A 5,958-nucleotide genomic window follows, 5' to 3' on the forward strand; every position below is an offset into this window, starting at 1 on the left:
GCATGATGACAGCTCTGTTAGGTCGGTAAAAAAAAGGCATCGAATATTTTAGATCTTGTCCTACCTAAAGATAGACACTGACTCATGAGGTGGACACTTTCCTTCTCAACCGCGAAGTCACAACTTCGACAGAAGTTGTTATAAAGTAAACCCATTTTTATAGCATTTCTCCCTATTACGCAGTGACCCGTCAGTACCGATACCGTTGTACTGAGCAGGTCACGTCTTAGTTAAAGCAGCTAACTAGTGCGTTTTTTGGCTACTTTAATCTGTCAATCTAACAATCTGAAAATCTTCTTGACAATGCTGCGATATTTTTGTTTGATTGCCAGTTTAACAATTACAAGCGACTTGCCAATATCTGAGAAGTGAATATCAGAAAACAGAGTGTCTGCTTTAGCAAGCTTGTCTGCCGGACAGGCTCCTAAATTGTTTAAATTGTTTGCAAATAGTAAATAGTAGTGTTTTAGTAATTACTGGAAAATTTTTTAACAAATTATTGCACTACATGATTCGACCTAACAAAATTCTAAAGACTAATTTTATTAAAGAATTTATGTCTGTGCTACGTAACCATTCGCTCCCATTAAAGTATAATTTTTATCCATACACTGGTATTAAATTTCTTTAAGACATACATTTCTTAACTTGAACGTGTATAGAGTTCCAACAGTCTCTTACGCTTGAATACAAGGCAGTTCCTGTATATTAAAGCTTAGGTAAAATACTTTCCTGTAGTCCTTAAGAAAACATTTAAAGACATTTCCAATCCAGGTACAAGATCTGTATTTGTCGCCTTCTTCCGGAAATTTTTTCATACATAATTCAAGTGATTTTCTTATTTCATTAAAGACTTTCGGAAACAAGTGGGAAGTTTGTTTTGTAACTTCTATTACGGATAAGCCATGGGTTGGATTATAAAAATTCCATATTTCCAGTAAACATTGTATGTAACAATCGCTACTCTCATCTTTTGGAAAGTTCATTAGTAAATATTTAGTGCTTAAGTTAAACGGAGGCTTAAATCGATAGAAGCAAGATCGTTGTGCGTCTAAGTAATGATCAGTATCAAGCGGTTCATAACTGTTGGTTAGCTGTGAAATTGGAGAATTTTAGTAAAACTATGTAATTTATACTACAATATCAACAACTTACTACCACAAGGCTACCAAATAAAATAAAAAATAGCAAATATAATTTCATTTTTTCAATTTTCACATTAATTTTAGGTGATCAAATGAAACTTAAAATTTTGCAAACAATTTTGAAAATCCTAACTTTATTTCAAGCAACAAAAAAAATATATAAATTTATAATAATAAGAGGTTGTATATACTTCAAAAATATATTTCTTTTTTATTCTAAATTTGACATAAAATTCTAAAATATAATAATACTGAAAATTGCTGATAATTTAACGTTGTACTCATCAAATAATACTGAGTATTAGTGTTAGTTTTAGTAGACATTTATATTTTTCATAAATACGTATAACGAATCAAATCACACTATATTTGTCAAGTCATATAAAACAGCTGTTAATTTCAGAGTAACCTAATTACTCTTGTAAAATATCTAGAGTGTCATAAATTAATCTCGAGTATTATACATTTCATTCGAGTTTTACCAATCAAAAATGAAAAGTACACTAAAAGTATACCTTCTGCTCAAAAAGTTACTCCTAAAGTAATAGACCTTTTTCAAAAATTTTTTTTTATTATATTGGTACACCCTTTCTTGAAATACGGTACAAATTTGAGCGCCATCTGTCAATTAGTTTGTTAACAGCAGCTGTTAATGTGAGACTACTTCAAGTGCATTTAGCGATTTTTACTATGGAAAATTCTTGTGTATGCGATTTTTTGACCAAACACGGCTATCCACTGTCATCGCTAAGGCACCATATTCGCCAGATCTGGCGACGTGCGACTTTTTCCTCTTCCCGAAACTCGAATTGCCACTTCGTCGATTGAGTCGATTGAGTCGATTGAATCGGTAAAAGAGAATTCGCTTAAGGAACTAAAAGCCATACCTGCACGTGCCTACGAAAAGTGTTTGAAAGATTGATTTAAGCGTTGGCATATGTGTATCGCTTCAGAAGGAGCATATTTTGAAGGAGATAAAATAAATTTGGAATAAAATTTAAATTTGCGTTTTATTTACAAAATCCGGGTACTTTTTGAGCAGAAGGTATCTCAAGTGAAAGGCTACCCAAGATTTTTCAATCGAAAATGGCATTATATTTAATTTAAAGCAACTGCTTATAATTTTATTCTGTGTCACATATAGTTATTTCGAATTATGAGGAGAGCTTACGAACTCTTGTTAGTTTGATTCCATACGCCTAATATTATGCTTCACAATATTAATATATTAAAACTATTGTCGTGAAATCGTCCAACAGCCGGTATTGCGACCAGAAGAGTCCTATTGTATCACAACTTCACAATACATAAATCACGAAAAATTTGAATTTGAAAATTAGTACTCAGATAAAAATAAATTATATAATAAATAGTACATTATCCTTGTAGTCAGTATGCATCATTGCATCAAATTATTTAAAGTAAATTTAAGCTTAACTTACAACAATTTATAATAGTTTCTGCATGCATGCCTTCGCTCGCAATTGCACTTAAACATGTGAGTAAATCCCTTGCAAAGCGTTTCCTCAATGCCATTTATTTTAGCAAATTGCAGATATATCAAATTGTAATAATATTAAATAATATCTTGATGGAGCAGGATCGGCGGATACAGCTACCAACTGCGAATCAGAATCATGAGAAAATCGCATATGCTGCAAGTATAAAAGCACGTCTAGACTATAAAATAAAATGCAAGCAATTTGGTTTATAACTGCAATGTATCCTTAATTTTGCTGTATTTTCATCTTGTTCTTTTTCTAATTCACTTCTCCCAATAAAACTCAAGTTATATGCTGTTGCGGCCATTTCAACTAATACGAAAATTTTTTAATAAAATTTGGAAAACTAGCCATAAATGCGTACCGCAACACATTTTAAGCACGAACCAAATACAATTATTGTATTTGTTTCGTATGGTCGAAATCAGTTTTATTGCCATGGCAAAGTATAAAACACAAAATGCCAGTAAAAGGATTTGTGCTCCTTATTGTGCGCCTATTCGAAAGGTTTTAACTAAATTGAAAACAGCACCACAAAAACCACAAATTACACAGAACAACACATACCAACACACACACACACACACACACACTTCCGTGCATGTATGGGTATTTCAACATTATAGCAATTGTGCATACACAATCACCATTTCAATTTATTGCAAACACATTTAACCAATTTTAAATTATTATGAAAGTTCTTCAAGTATCCTTTTTAGCTTCGGGCTAAAAAGCCATAAAAAATGCACAAAGAACAAAACGCACATTCGACAGTGATTTGATGCCTTTTGTGTACCATTTCCTGTATGTGCCTTTGCTTCATTGTATTAGTATTTGTGTGTATGTGATTGTATGGTTGCTTCAATGTTGACAACTTGCTGATTGAACATATTGAAAGGACATCATTGTCAAGTTAACAAACAGTCACTGTACACGTTCGGATATGCACATGCCGACATATTGTAGAATGAAAATATAAAACTCTGTGGGCAGCATGAACTTGGAATGGCTACTACCTTTTTACAAACAAAATATATATATTTTGTCTTTTATTTCCTCAGGGAAGGCTGTAACTCCTAGAGAACGCGCCACAGGTGGTCGATTACAGATGCCTTTCCCGTTATCGAGTGGCAGGAAGGAAATAAAAACATCGCGCATAGCAAACAGTCGGAAGAAGGTCACTTCATTAAAAATCTCTACTCGAGAACTACCCACTGGATATTTTGATATATATCAAAATATATTTTTGATATTTTGATATCATAGGTTGCGGATAGAGTTACATATTTAGACAGGAGTCTGTAAAAGAGATGGCGGCGGAGCAACCGTAACTGGTCAACGGCAGCGCTCGTATACCCTCAAAAGGAGTACTGTCACAATATTTTCGGATGCGGTAGACCAATAACCTGCCAATCTAAAACCTGATCCAACTGATCAACTGATCACCAAAACCGCAATAAATAATAATAGAAAAGGGTGTAAAATTTTGCGACCCTATGCTCCTCCTATATAATTATTTTATTGCATTTATCAGAAAGTTTTTAACTCTCAAGACCTGTGTTATTTTCTATTCTGTCTATCAACAATACTATTTTGCTATGCAAAATATTGAATCGTATCAAATTGTTATATGGAGATAATGGCTTTTAGTACTATCCTCCAATATTTGTGTGTAGATTATCCTTCATCGTGTTATTTTCTATTCTGCCTATCAACAATACTATTTTGTCTATGCAAAATATTGAATCGTATCAAATTGTTATATGGAGATAATGGCTTTTAGTACTATCCTCTAATATTTGTGTGTAGATTATCCTTAATCCCATTAGTTTTATTGATTGTTTGTAATTTTCTGAGTCTTCAATATATTCCTTTCCAACCTTTTAATACTCTCTGTATAATATACATATATAATATATAACCAGTCATACAACGATTACTTGATAATCTCTCAACACAGATAATAATTTTGCCATAATTAATTTATCTCTAGGTGGTATGACAATTTCAATAGGTTTTAGCTATACCATAATTCGTTGGCAATCTTATATTACAGATAATAACATTTTTTTAGATAATCTGTAGCTGGTACTATAATTTCTATAATCACCATCCTACTAAAGACAAACAATCTATTAAATCCACAAATTTTTTCATAAATTTACCTGTTGAAAGTCCAACAATATTTATATATAGCAACCACAGAAAGATTGCTTGACAATCTTTAAAATCATCCAACTTGTTGATATTGTTTTGGTACCAGATCTTAAAAGTATGTACGCTTTATGCGCAATACATTTAGATATAAATCAGATTAGCAATCAATGAAATAATAAAATAAAATTGTTATCAAATAGTATAAATCCTTTCAATGAGCGAAGGTTATCATCAGCAAATAATGATACTTTAAAGGCTATCTTTTTTTTTTAAATTCAAACGAGAACTAGGCATTAGAGTTAATAAATGCCTGATTTATACACCTTACAATTCATATGTAAAATAATGTAGAATGTATGTAAAATAAAATAAGAGAATATGTACGAGTATAAATGAATAAATCAATAAACTCACTGTCGATCGGACTATCAAATGAGTTATTCATTATACAAAGTAATTATACAAAGCTCTAGCACCCCGAATATATAGGTTGTTAGGAAAATACTTTTGTGATAGTTTATCAGACTGCTCAATGGTGAAGATGAAAGACCTATTAAATTACCTAAATTCAGTGGGATGGATTTAGTCTCTACTCTTCTATACTGGGGTTCTTGCGAGGAATGTGGTAACAAAACGGCAAAAAATCGCTAATTGAGGTACATTTGAAGTTATCTTATGACCTGCCAATGCAATCAACCAATTGTCTTTTAGTGTTTTTCATCAATTTTAGAAGAAATCTTAGACTCTCTCCTTACTTTATTTTTATTTTTGACTTCTATTCTAATCAGCATTTTAAATAATTGAACCCAGATTGACAAATCTATGCCAGAGAGAAAAAACTATGCCTTGCGTCACACTCAAAAGTTACACTCTACCGGTTAGAGAATGACCACTCAAAATTGTAGCTTAAAAAGATAGAGTATCCTTTTGTATGTAGCGAATAGTTAAAAGAAGAAAGTTATGGCAAACAAACTAGCAAATCACAAACAACAGAAGCTCATTTAATGCTTATTTCGATTGTTGAGACTTCTACCATTGACTGCTACTTTCAACATCACTATTTCTACCCTCGCAACTACTGCTCCTAACAACTACCAACACTAGTTATCCTCGTATTTATGCTCCTGCCACTAGTATGAAATGTTGTTCATACA

General features: G+C 32.1%; 1 long non-coding RNA gene across 1 annotated transcript; it reads right to left on the minus strand.

Annotated features, from left to right (window-relative positions):
* Positions 1-617: 617 nt before the first annotated feature.
* LOC119670217 lies at positions 618-1,195 on the minus strand. The gene is made up of 2 exons (XR_005251695.1): positions 1,156-1,195; positions 618-1,094 (listed from the first exon to the last, which is right to left on the minus strand). It is a non-coding gene; the product is annotated as an uncharacterized LOC119670217 (long non-coding RNA).
* Between the last annotated feature and the right edge of the window lie 4,763 nt (positions 1,196-5,958).

Source organism: Teleopsis dalmanni, chromosome 1 (genome assembly GCF_002237135.1).
Source record: "Teleopsis dalmanni isolate 2A chromosome 1, ASM223713v2, whole genome shotgun sequence".
Classification (NCBI taxonomy): domain Eukaryota; kingdom Metazoa; phylum Arthropoda; class Insecta; order Diptera; family Diopsidae; genus Teleopsis; species Teleopsis dalmanni.